The sequence below is a fragment of the Malaclemys terrapin genome, chromosome 13 (assembly GCF_027887155.1).
Source record: "Malaclemys terrapin pileata isolate rMalTer1 chromosome 13, rMalTer1.hap1, whole genome shotgun sequence".
Classification (NCBI taxonomy): Eukaryota; Metazoa; Chordata; order Testudines; family Emydidae; genus Malaclemys; species Malaclemys terrapin.
In genome coordinates, this window is record NC_071517.1 from 32,864,742 (window position 1) to 32,877,950 (window position 13,209).

A 13,209-nucleotide genomic window follows, 5' to 3' on the forward strand; every position below is an offset into this window, starting at 1 on the left:
CTAACTCATATCCAGCTTCTCATCCACTGTAATCCCCAGGTCCTTTTCTGCAGAACTGCTGCTTAGCCAGTCGGTCCCCAGCCTGCAGCGGTTCATGGGATTCTTCCTTCCTAAGTGCGGGACTCTACACTTGTCCTTGTTGAACCTTATCAGATTTCTTTTGGCCCAATCCTCCAATTTATCTAGGTCACTCTGCACCCTATCCCTACCCTCCAGTGTATCTACCTCTCTCCCCAGCTTAGTGTCATCTCCAAACTTGCTGAGGGTGCAATTCATCCCATCATCCAGATCATTGATAAAGATGTTGAACAAAACTGGCCCCAGGACCGACCCCGGGGCACTCCGCTTGATACCAGTTGCCAACTAGACATCGAGCCGCTGATCACTACCCGTTGAGCCCAACAATCTAACCAGCTTTCTATCCATCTTATAGTCCATTCCTCCAATCCATACTTCTTTAACTTGCTGGCAAGAATACTGTGGGAGACAGTATCAGAAACTTTGCTTAAGTCAAGATATATCACATCCACCACTTTCTCCATATCCACAGAGCCAGTTATCTCATCACCATTGCCCTTGGTGAATCCATGTTGAATGTTCCTGATCACCTTCCTCTCCTCCAATAAACGATATTATCTCATTTACCTTGTCTCTCAACTCTGTTTCTTGGCATCCAGATGTGTCACAGGGTGAACTGAGCCCTTTACGAGGAAACTACTCCTGCTCACCTGTGGCTCATTAACAGCCTTGACAAGGCCTGACAGGGGACAGGTGTTCCCGATAAAGAGCCAGCGGGGGAGGGAACAGGAGGTGGAAGCTGTGGCAGAGAAGAGCAGCAGTGAGTAAGAGGCCCTTACAGGGGACCCTGATTGGGAGAGGGGATGGGACCTGGAAGCCAGAGCCAGAAGTTGAGCTCCAGCTCGGAAGGTCTGGGAGTGGTGGCTTTATGAAGTGCTTACCGGGATGGAAGAAGAGCCCCAGGTGTGGTAGAACACTCCAAAGCTGAATATGAACTTTTGAGGTGTTGTGATGAACATTCTTTTGGGACTTGGACTTTTCAACTGTTTCTGTTATTAAATGAACCTCAGAAAGTCATAAGAAAGACTGTGTGGATTTCTTAAGGGCTCCTGAAGAGGAGAAAGGGAGGCAAGGTGCCACAGAGCCAACCCTGGCCATGAGGGGGATTTTGGGAGGTAGAGGGCCCTGTTACAGTATCCTATGACTGCCATCAATTGCCACTGATCCATTATGATTTAATTTTGTGGCATATTATTATTATAGATAAGAATAAAACTGGATCACAGTTAGGAGCCCCAGTCACGACTAGGATCTGTATAAATACAGAATAAGAATCATAATAAAACGCCCTATGTCCCAAAGACCTTACAATCTAAGCATCTGTTTTCAATGACAAATCCATTTATTGGCACATGTAACCTATTACTCCCACAGATCCAGTTTTCTAGGATACTTTGATTCCCCAGCATATGGATCCTCCTTTGTCACTAAGCGCCACAGAACCACTTTTCTGCGACAAAGCCATTCCCTGGCAGAAGGATCTGACCTGCCACCCAACTGGCCCAGATTTTCTATGACAAGGTCACAATTGGTCATGGTTCATTCAGAGCAAATGGGGCTGCCCTTGAATGTGACCCTCCTGTGTATGGCTATTGGGGCTCCTTTCATCCTTATCTTTGTCCTTCCTCCCTTCAGGAGGAAAGAGGGAACGTGAGCTCCCAGTGGGAGTTTATCCTACTGGGGGGTCTCTGACCGGCCATGTCTGGAGATGCTGCTTTTCGTGGTCTTCCTGGTCTTGTACGTCCTGAACCTGGTGGGGAACCTGGCCATTATCGTTGTTTTGTGGCTGGAACCCAGTCTCTACACCCCTATGTATTTCTTCCTTAGCAACCTCTCCTTCTTGGATCTTTGCTACACCACCAGCAGCATTTCTCAGATGCTGGTGAATTATAAGTCCATCACCTGGGCCGGCTGCGTGGCCCAGGGCTACATCTTCCTCTCGCTGGCTGGTGCTGAGTGTCTCCTGCTGGCCATGATGGTCTACAACTGCTACATTGCCACCTGCCACCTACTGCGCTACACGATCGTCATGAGCTGCCACCTCTGCCTGTAGATGGTGGCCACCGTCTGGTTGAACAGCTTTGTTAACTCCATCCTGCAGACCAGCCTGACCGTGTGGCTGCCCCACTGTGGAGAGGACTGGGTTGACCACTTCTTCTGCAAGGTGCTGGCCCTGCGCAAGCTAGCCTGTGTCAACACCTCTGACAATGCGGCCCAGGCATTTGCTGTCAGTGTGATCTTCCAGCTGGTGCCACTGGGCCTCCTCCTGGTCTCCTATGGCTACATCAGTACCGCCGTGCTGAGGATTAAATAATAATAATATACAGAGATATACCTATCTCATAGAGCTGGAAGGGACCTTGAAAGGTCATCAAGTCCAGTCTCCTGCCTCCACTAACAAGACCAATTTTTTCACCCCAAAACCCTAAATGTTCCCTTCAAGGATTGAACTTACAACCCTGGGTTTAGTGGGCTAATGCACAACCCACTGAGCTATCCCTCCCACAAGTCACTCAGCCTATGGCAAGCACAAGGACTTCAACACTTGAGCCTCCCACCTGGCCATTGTGTCGCACCTCTATGGAACGGCCATTTCCATGTATCCACAGCCTCTGTCCAGGTACTCCCAGGACCAGGGCAAGTTGGTCTCCCTCTTCTATGGCATTATCGCCCCCATGATCAACTCCCTGATATACACGCTGAGGAACAAGGAGGTGCACGGAGCCTTAAGGCGGGTGCTGGGGTGGCTATTCTGGGTAAAAGGACATAAGACAGAAAAATGTGTTTGGACTGGCTGGCTTGGTTCTCTGTGGGGCGGCAGCTCTGATCCAGTCTCAGGCCAGGGGACCGGCAGGTTCAGGGGGCCAGGCTATCGGATATGGAGCCTTTCCCATCTAGGAGGTCTGCATTTTAATCTCTCTGTTCATGTACACATATGGTGCTGGGACTGGGAAACCAAAGGTCACTCACCACGAGCCCTTGTCATAACTATAAAGGAAAGGGTAACAGCTGTCCTGTGTACAGTACTATAAAATCCCTCCTGGCCAGAGACTCCAAAATCCTTTTCCCTGTAAAGGGTTAAGAAGCTCAGGTAACCTGGCTGGCATCTGACCTAAAGGACCAATAAGGGGACAAGATACTTTCAAATCTTGGCGGGGGAAGGTTTTTGTTTGTGTTCTTTGTTTGGGAGTGTGTTCGTTCTCGGGACTGAGAGGGACCAGACATCAATCCAGGTTCTCCACATCTTTCTAAACAATTCTCTCCTATTTCAAACTTGCAAGTAAATAGCCAGGCAAGGCGTGTTAGTTTTCCTTTGTTTTCTCAACTTGTAAATGTACCTTTTACTAGAGTGTTTATCTTTGTTTGCTGTACTTTGAACCTGAGACTAGAGGGGAGTCCTCTGAGCTCTTTAAGTTTGATTACCCTGTAAGGTTAATTTCCATACTGATTTTACAGAGATGATTTTTACCTTTTTCTTTAATTAAAAGCCTTCTTTTTAAGAACCTGATTGATTTTTCCTTGTTTTTAGATCCAAGGGGGTTGGATCTGTATTCACCAGGAGTTGGTGAAAGGAAGGAGAGGGAATGGTTAATCTCTCCTTGTTTTAGATCCAAGGGGTTTGGATCTTGATTCACCAGGAGTTGGTGGGAGGAAGGAGGGGGGATGGTTAATTTCTCCTTGGTTTAAAATCCAAGGGGTTTGGATCTGTATTCACCAGGGAATTGGTGAAGGTTTTTCAAGGCTTCCCAGGAAGGGAATTCATTGAAATGGTGGCAGCGGAATCAGAGCTAAACTGGTAGTTAAGCTTAGAAGTTTTCATGCAGGCCCCTACATTTGTACCCTAAAGTTCAAAGTGGGGATCCCACCTTGCTTACAAAGTCTAGAATGTTAGTTCCTGGAGAAGGCGTAAACCCCTCCCATTGCTGCTTCACCAACTGTAATGGCCCCTTAACCTCGCGGCCATACACAAGTTCAAATGGTGAAAACCCTAAACTGGGATGTGGTACAGCCCTGTAGGCAAAAAGCAACTGCTGCAACACTAGGTCCCAATCATTGGAGTGTTCATTTACAAATTTACGTATCATGGCCCCCAAAGTTCCATTAAACCTCTCCACCAGGCCATTGGTTTCATGGTGGTAAGGGTTGGCAACCAAGTGATTCACCCCATGAGCTTCCCACAGGTTTTCCATGGTCCCTGCCAGGAATTTAGTTCCCGAATCTGTAAGGATGTCGGAGGGCCAACCTACCCTGGCAAAAATGTCTGTTAATGCCTGGCACACACTTTTAGCCCTGGTGTTGCTTAAGGGTACTGCTTCTGGCCATCGGGTAGCAAAATCCATGAAAGTCAGTACGTACTGCTTTCCTCTGGGTGTCTTCTTTGGGAAAGGACCCAGAACATCCACAGCTACGCGCTGAAATGGGACCTCAATTATGGGTAGTGGCTGGAGAGGGGCTTTAACCTGGTCTTGGGGCTTTCCCACTCGTTGGCACACCTCACAAGACCAGACATATTTAGCAATGTCCTTGCCCATTCCCTCCCAGTGGAAGGACTTCCCCAACCGGTCTTTGGTTCTGTTCACCCCAGAATGGCCACTGGGATGATCATGGGCTAAGCTCAAGAGCTTTACCCGATACTTAGTGGGAACTACCAACTGCCTTTGAGGATGCCAATCTTCCTGGTGCCCACCAGAAAGAGTCTCCTTGTATAAAAGTCCTTGTTCTACAACAAACCGGGATCGGTTCGAAGAGCTGAGAGGCGGTGGGGTGCTCCGCGCCGCTGCCCAAGCTTTCTGAAGGCTGTCGTCTGCTTCCTGCTCGACCTGGAACTGTTCCCTTGATGCTGGAGACATCAGTTCCTCCTTTGACTGTGGACTGGGGCTTGGTCCCTCTGGAAGCGATGCAGGTGCTGGGGCTGTTTCCATTGACTGTGATCCACTGTCCGCTGGTGCACTATGTGGTATCTCAGGCTCTGGCTGAGCCTCTTGGGTAGGGTTATCTGCTGCTTCCGCCAGGTCAGGCTCACTGGTGCCCTCTGGCATTGGAGTTGTAGACGGGTTTGCAAGCGCTGGACTCAGTGCTGGCAATGGTTCTGGTGCTGGTTGTGTTGCCAGTTCTGGTTCTGGGACTGGCTTTGGCTGGGTCTCTAGGATTGGATCCACTACGGCTGTTGCAGTCGTTGGCAGGGGATCCAGTTCCACTACCTTTGTCTGGGTCTCTGGTAACACAGACGGGGCCCTGGTGGACGGCTCAGGAACAGGGATGGGGGTGAAAGCTTGCTTAGCCTGGCTGCGGGTGACTATTCCCACCCTCTTGGCTAGCTTCACATGGTTGGCCAAATCTTCCCCCAGCAGCATGGGAATGGGATAATTGTCATAGACTGCAAAAGTCCACATTCCTGACCAGCCCTTGTACTGGACATGCAACGTGGCTGTAGGCAAGGTTACAGACTGTGACACGAAGGGTTGAATTGTCACTGTAGCCTCTGGGTTGATGAGTTTGGGGTCCACTAGGGATTGGTGGATAGTTGACACTTGAGCCCCAGTGTCCCTCCAGGCGGTAACCTTCTTTCTGCCCACTCTCAAGGTTTCCCTTCGCTCCGAGAGTATGAGAGAGGCATCTGGGTTTGGGGATCTTTGGGGTGATTGGGGTGTAATGAACTGTAATCGGTTGGGGTTCTTGGGGCAGTGAGCCTTTATGTGTCCCAGTTCATTACATTTAAAACTTCGCCCTGCTAAGGTATCACCGGGGCGATGTTGGTTGGTGGAGACTGGTGTGGTGGGTTGAGAAGGCATCTGGGGTTTCCCTTGGGATGTGGGTGGGGCCTTGGGTTGTCCCCGGTGGTAAGGTTTTGTTTCGGCTTGCCCCTTCTGATATTCGCTCCAACTGCTACTAGTTTTTTTCTTTTCTGCCACCTCCACCCATTTGGCTCCAATCTCCCCTGCCTCAGTTACAGTTTTGGGCTTCCTATCTAGGATGTACCTTTCTATTTCCTCAGGAACACCCTCTAGAAACTGCTCCATTTTTACTAGGGAAAGCAGATCTTCCAGAGATTTAACATTTGCTCCTGATACCCAGGCATCACAATTTTTGTCAATGTGGTAGGCATGATGGGTAAATGACACATCGGGTTTCCACTTTAGGGCTCTGAACCGCCGACGGGCATGCTCGGGTGTTAGCCCCATTCTGAGTCTGGCCTTGTTTTTAAAAAGTTCATAACTGTTCATGTGTTCCTTAGGCATTTCAGCCGCCACCTCTGCTAAGGGTCCACTGAGCTGCGGCCTCAGCTCTACCATGTACTGGTCTGCAGCGATGCTGTATCCAAGACAGGCCCTTTCAAAATTTTCTAAGAAGGCCTCAGTATCATCGCCTGCCTTGTAGGTGGGGAATTTTCTGGGATGGGAAGTGGTACCTGGAGGGGGGTTGTTAGGATTGCCTAGTGCATCCTGCTTAGACTTTGCTACTTCCAGTTCATGCTTCCTTTCTTTTTCTCTCTCCTCCATCTCTTTTTCTTTCAGCTCCATCTCTCTCTTGTGGGCCTCCTCTTTGGCTTTCTCTTCTCTGTCTCTCAGCTCTATCTCTTTTTCTTTCAGCTCCATAGCTCTCTTGTGGGCCTCCTCTTTGGCTTTTTCTTCTTTTGTAGTCATTTTCCTGTTTTCTTGTGCTGGGTCACCCCCTCTGCAGTTGACTGAAACTGGGAAGCTCTCAGCTCTGGCTGCTGCTGAGTTAACAGAGACTTTCTAACTAGCTACTCCCGAGGATGTAAAAAGAAAAAAAAAAAAAAACAATTCAGCTTGTAAATTATCTTTACCTTTGTTTGCCCATTTGAACACTTCTCTTAACAAAGGACCTTGTTAAAAAAACTTAACACCTCTGCCTTCAGGCAAGGAGAGATAAGATATGCATCTATCTACCTCCAGCTCGGCTTTCCAAGCAGCTAGAAGGAAAAAAAAAATCTCACTGGCTTTTGGGTTTAAAATGATCCCACCGCTCTACCACCATGAAACCAATGGCCTGGTGGAGAGGTTTAATGGAACTTTGGGGGCCATGATATGTAAATTTGTAAATGAACACTCCAATGATTGGGACCTAGTGTTGCAGCGGTTGCTTTTTGCCTACAGGGCTGTACCACATCCCAGTTTAGGGTTTTCACCATTTGAACTTGTGTATGGCCGTGAGGTTAAGGGGCCATTACAGTTGGTGAAGCAGCAATGGGAGGGGTTTACGCCTTCTCCAGGAACTAACATTCTAGACTTTGTAAGCAACCTACAAAGCACCCTCCAACACTCTTTAGCCCTTGCTAAAGAAAACCTAAAGAATGCTCAGGAAGAGCAAAAGGCCTGGTATGATAAACATTCCAGAGAACAGTCCTTCAAAGTAGGAGACCAAGTCATGGTCTTAAAGGCGCTCCAGGCCCATAAAATGGAAGCATCGTGGGAAGGACCATTCACGGTCCAGGAGCGCCTAGGAGCTGTTAACTATCTCATAGCCTCCCCCACCTCCAACATAAAGCCTAAGGTATACCATGTTAATTCTCTTAAGCCCTTTTATTCCAGAGAATTAAACGTTTGCCAGTTTACAGCCCAGGAAACAGATGACGCGGAGTGGCCTGAAGGTGTCTACTACGAAGGAAAAAAGGATGGTGGCGTGGAAGAGGTGAACCTCTCCATGACCCTTGGACGTCTGCAGCGACAGCAGATCAAGGAGCTGTGCACAAGCTTTGCACCAATTTTCTCAGCCACTCCAGGATGGACCGAACGGGAATACCAGTCCATTGACACAGGTAATGCTCACCCTATTAGAACCCCACCCTACTGGGAGTCACCTCATGCCAAAACTGCTATACAAAGGGAGATCCAGGACATGCTACAGATGGGTATAATCTGCCCCTCTAAGAGTGCAGGGGCATCTCCAGTGGTTCTAGTTCCCAAACCAGATGGGGAAATTCGCGTTTGCGTGGACTACCGTAAGCTAAATGCTGTAACTCGTCCTGACAACTATCCAATGCCACGCACAGATGAGCTATTGGAGAAATTGGGACATGCCCAATTCATCTCTACTTTGGACTTAACCAAGGGGTACTGGCAAGTACCACTGGATGAACCCGCTAAGGAAAAGTCAGCCTTCGTCACCCAGGCAGGGGTGTATGAATTCAATGTACTCCCTTTTGGGTTGCGAAATGCACCCGCCACCTTCCAAAGACTTGTAGATGGTCTCCTAGCAGGATTGGGAGAATCTGCAGTTGCCTACCTCGATGATGTGGCCATTTTTTCTGATTCATGGGCAGAGCACCTGGAGCACCTGGAAAAAGTGTTCGAGCGCATCCAGCAGGCAGGACTAACTAAGGCTAAAAAGTGTCAAATAGGCCAAAACAGAGTGACTTACCTGGGACACCAGGTGGGTCAAGGAACTATAAATCCCCTATAGGCCAAAGTGGATGCTATCCAAAAGTGGCCGGTTCCAAAGTCTAAGAAACAGGTCCAATCCTTCTTAGGCTTGGCTGGATATTATAGGTGATTTGTACCCCACTACAGCCAAATCGCCGCCCCGCTGACAGACCTAACCAGAAAGAAACAGCCAAATGCAGTTCAGTGGACTGATGAGTGTCAAAAGGCTTTTAACCAGCTTAAGGCAACACTCATGTCTGACCCTGTGCTAAGGGCCCCAGACTTTGACAAACCATTCCTAGTAACCACAGATGCGTCCGAGCGAGGTGTGGGAGCAGTTTTAATGCAGGAAGGACCGGATCAAGAATTCCATCCTGTCGTGTTTCTCAGTAAGAAACTGTCTGAGAGGGAAAGCCATTGGTCAATCAGCGAAAAGGAATGCTATGCCATTGTGTACGCGCTGGAAAAGCTACGCCCATATGTTTGGGGACGGCGTTTCCAACTACAAACAGACCATGCTGCACTACAGTGGCTTCATACCGCCAAGGGAAATAACAAAAAAACTTCTTCGGTGGAGTTTAGCTCTCCAAGATTTTTGATTTTGAAATACAACACATTTCGGGAGCTTCTAACAAAGTGGCTGATGCACTCTCCCGGGAAAGTTTCCCAGAGTTAACTGGTTAACAATTGTTCTTGGAATAAAAGATATTGTTAGTTTTTATATAATCAGTAGTATGTCTAAAGGTACATGTGTCTTATTAACTCTGTTTTCTCCTAGAACTCCAGGAAGAAATCACAGCCAGAGTGGAACCAAACGTCCAACACTATCTGTGATTTGGGGGGCGTATCATAACTATAAAGGGAAGGGTAACAGCTGTCCTGTGTACAGTACTATAAAATCCCTCCTGGCCAGAGACTCCAAAATCCTTTTCCCTGTAAAGGGTTAAGAAGCTCAGGTAACCTGGCTGGCATCTGACCTAAAGGACCAATAAGAGGACAAGATAGTTTCAAATCTTGGGGGGGAAGGTTTTTGTTTGTGTTCTTTGTTTGGGAGTGTGTTCGTTCTCGGGACTGAGAGGGACCAGACATCAATCCAGGTTCTCCACATCTTTCTAAACAAGTCTCTCCTATTTCAAACTTGTAAGTAAATAGCCAGGCAAGGCGTGTTAGTTTTCCTTTGTTTTCTCAACTTGTAAATGTACCTTTTACTAGAGTGTTTACCTTTGTTTGCTGTACTTTGAACCTAAGACTAGAGGGGAGTCCTCTGAGCTCTTTAAGTTTGATTACCCTGTAAGGTTAATTTCCATACTGATTTTACAGAGATGATTTTTACCTTTTTCTTTAATTAAAAGCCTTCTTTTTAAGAACCTGATTGATTTTTCCTTGTTTTTAGATCCAAGGGGGTTGGATCTGTATTCACCAGGAGTTGGTGGGAGGAAGGAGGGGGGGATGGTTAATTTCTCCTTGGTTTAGATCCCAGGGGGGTTGGAACTGTATTCACCAGGAGTTGGTGGGAGGAAGGAGGGGGAATGGTTAATTTCTCCTTGTTTTAAAATCCAAGGGGTTTGGATCTGTATTCACCAGGGAATTGGTGAAGGTTTTTCAAGGCTTCCCAGGAAGGGAATTCATTGAAATGGTGGCAGCGGAACCAGAGCTAAGCTGGTAGTTAAGCTTAGAAGTTTTCATGCAGGCCCCTACATTTGTACCCTAAAGTTTGAAGTGGGGATCCAGCCTTGACAGCCCTAGACAAGCTTGTCAAGGCCTGGTGGACGGTGTTGGGCACCGCACTGATTCCTTCCTTGGCTCCATCCATGAACAAAGCTGGCTCTGCATGGAGGAGGCAAAGCAATGGGGGCATCTGAGAGTCATCTCTCTGTACCAGATCCAGACATCCCCCCAACATAAAATCTCTCTGATTGTATATTGATCTAAAAACACCATCAACACTGCCCCTTCTCTATTTAATTCTCAGATATGGATAGTTTTGGGGCTTCTTCTCCCTTCTCATGTTAAACTGCAGCTACTTTGGCTTTTGGAGGAAAATAGCTGGTGTCAATCATTGCTCCAAATAGTGGACAGGGTTAGTGAAGGTGTTAAGCCCATTATAATCAACTTTCCCCTCAGATTTTGCCTCTTTTCTCTCTAATTACTGAATATTGATCTAAAATTGTCTCAGATTTTCTCTTTATTGAATATCGATATAAATTTCCCTCCATTTTGGGACACGTCGAATCAAGCACCTTTCCTGCTAAATTATGGAATATTGATATAAAATCCTGCAAGATTTGGCCATTTTTCTCTTTAATTGCTGAATATAGGGAAAGAAACTCTCTCACTTTGTGGTCTTTTTTTTCCCCTCCCATTTTAAAATGCAGCCACATCTGCTTTTGGAGGGAAACAGTGGGCTTGAGTTCTCTTCCCACATGATGAATGAAGAAAAGGAGGATGTTTACCCTCCTCTGATCAACTTTGTCCTCAGATTTGACTCAAATAGGGATCTCGCACCCTCTCAAACCTGGTCCCTTTTTTCTCAGCTGTTGAATGTTCATACGAAATGACAGCAGATTTGGGGGTTCCCCCTCCATTTTATGCTGCAAGAAATTCTTCTGGTCTCAGGAAGAGGGGATTAGGCCAAATCAATACCCCATAGGGTGAATGATTGCGGGAAGGAGGTTAAACATCTCAGTGAACAGCTTTCCCCTCCTGTATGAGAATCAAATTATTTTCTCTTGGGTAAATAAAAAAAACAGTGTGCGTGTTGATTCATTTGACTTTCGCAGTTCTTAAAAAACATAAAGTTTAGTAATACAGGAAAAAAATGACCCATGCTGTTTAAAATAGCAAAGCTTTCCAGCCCCTGGAGTTACCAAACCCGGGGACATGATTTACATAACTGGAATGTTAAAATCAATGGTTAGAACTTATTTAGGAACAATCAAGTGTACAACATGGGAGGGGGAGTGGCACTCTAGGTCCAAAGCAACATTACTTGATTAGACCTTTTCATGACAGATAAAAAGGAACTGATCACAGAATTGAAATTTAGTGGTAGCTTAAACACAAGTGATTTTGACTTGAACACATTTGTTATGTGCCAAGAGAATAAAGACACAACCAATACTTTAGATACTTGATGCTTTAAAAGGGCAAATTTCACAATTCTAAAAACAGTTATGAAACAAATTAGCTGGGAGGAAGAATTTAAACAGAATAGTATAAATGATCATTGGGAACTGTTTAAGAACACAATCAATGAAAAAGGTCACACTGGTTTAAAAAACAGCAACAACAACAACATGGGCCATGGTTCTGAGGGGAAGTGAGATACAAAAAGAAGAAAATAATATATAACGAATGGAAGAAATGGAAAGTTGATAGTAATGAACATAAATTAAAAGCTAGAAAATGTGGAAAATTGATAAGGTAAACAAAAGGACACTAGGAGAAATCTACGGCCAGCAGAATTAAGAACAATAAGAAGTTTTTAAGTATTAGGAACTAAAAGAATCCTAATAATGGTATTAGACCATTACTAAATGGAAATAATAATATCATTATCAATAATAATGCAGAAAAGGCAAACGTTCAATAAATACTTCTGTTCTATATTAGGAAAAAAACCCAGATACTGTCATCATATCATATGATGATGAGACTTTCCAATAGTATCTTGTGAAGATGTCAAAGAGCAGCTACTAAAGTTAGGTGGTTTTCAGTCAACAGATGTGGAAAACTTGCATCCAAGAGATTTAAAAGAGTTGGCTGAGGAGCTCATTAGACCACTAATGGTGATTTTCTATAACTCTTGAAACACTGGAAAAATTCCAGAAGACTGAAAGTCTGCTTTAAAAAGAGTAAATGGGATCACTTAGGTAATTGTAGGCCTGTCAGCCTGACATCGATCTGGGAAATATTAATGGAGTGGCTGATACAGGACACTATTAATAAAGAATTAAAGAAGGGTGTGAAGGAGCAGAGAGATTGCTGCTGGGCACAGCAGGGGTCAAAGAAAACCAGTGGGCTCACCTAGCCCCATCCCGTTATACCTGCAGCCAATGCCAGGCCTGGAGGGGAGAGAAAAGAAGAGAGTCTGGTTCAGTCAGGAGCTGACTGGCAAAGAGGCAGGAGCTCTCTGTATACCTTTCTGAAGGCACAGACCAGCAACCGGCCTGCCAACACAGCCACTGGAGGCAAGTAAGTCTTCCCCTGCCAAGGGGAATCTTCAGATAAGCCCCAACTGCATGAAAACTGGACTAGCAGGGCCACGCCCCAAACTAAAAGGACTTGCATGGGGAGCAGCTCAGGAAAACAGATTCTGAACCCTCGCTCATGGATGGAAGAAAGGTCCATTTCCCCTGTTTAGGGGTTTGCGCGACACAGGTCCTCTTACAGCCCCCCAGCCAACGAGCTAGCCACTCGGCTGTCCGGCCACTGAAGGCCCTATCACAAATGGTGGAGAATGCAGGCACTGATCTAGTCCCTGCTGAAGGGAATAAAAAAAAAAAGTCCTGAGTACAAACCCTTGAATGGAGATGAAACAGCTGCTGAAATGGATGGCTGAGCAAAACACCCACCATTAACAGCAACAACAACAACTCCTGCAGTGGATGGCCATGCAGCAGTACAGTTAGTTCACGAATTGGCAGCCCAACAGCAGCAGCAGCTGGTCCAACAAGTCACATCCATTTTGTGACCCGCTGCTCCAGCCGAGCTGCCTAACCCTGCCCCTATTAGGCTTGCCAAAGTG

General features: G+C 46.5%; 1 pseudogene; it reads left to right on the forward strand.

Annotated features, from left to right (window-relative positions):
* The first annotated feature begins 963 nt into the window (after positions 1-963).
* On the forward strand, positions 964-11,020 carry LOC128847930 (putative olfactory receptor 2B8; annotated as a pseudogene).
* The last annotated feature ends 2,189 nt before the right edge of the window (positions 11,021-13,209 follow it).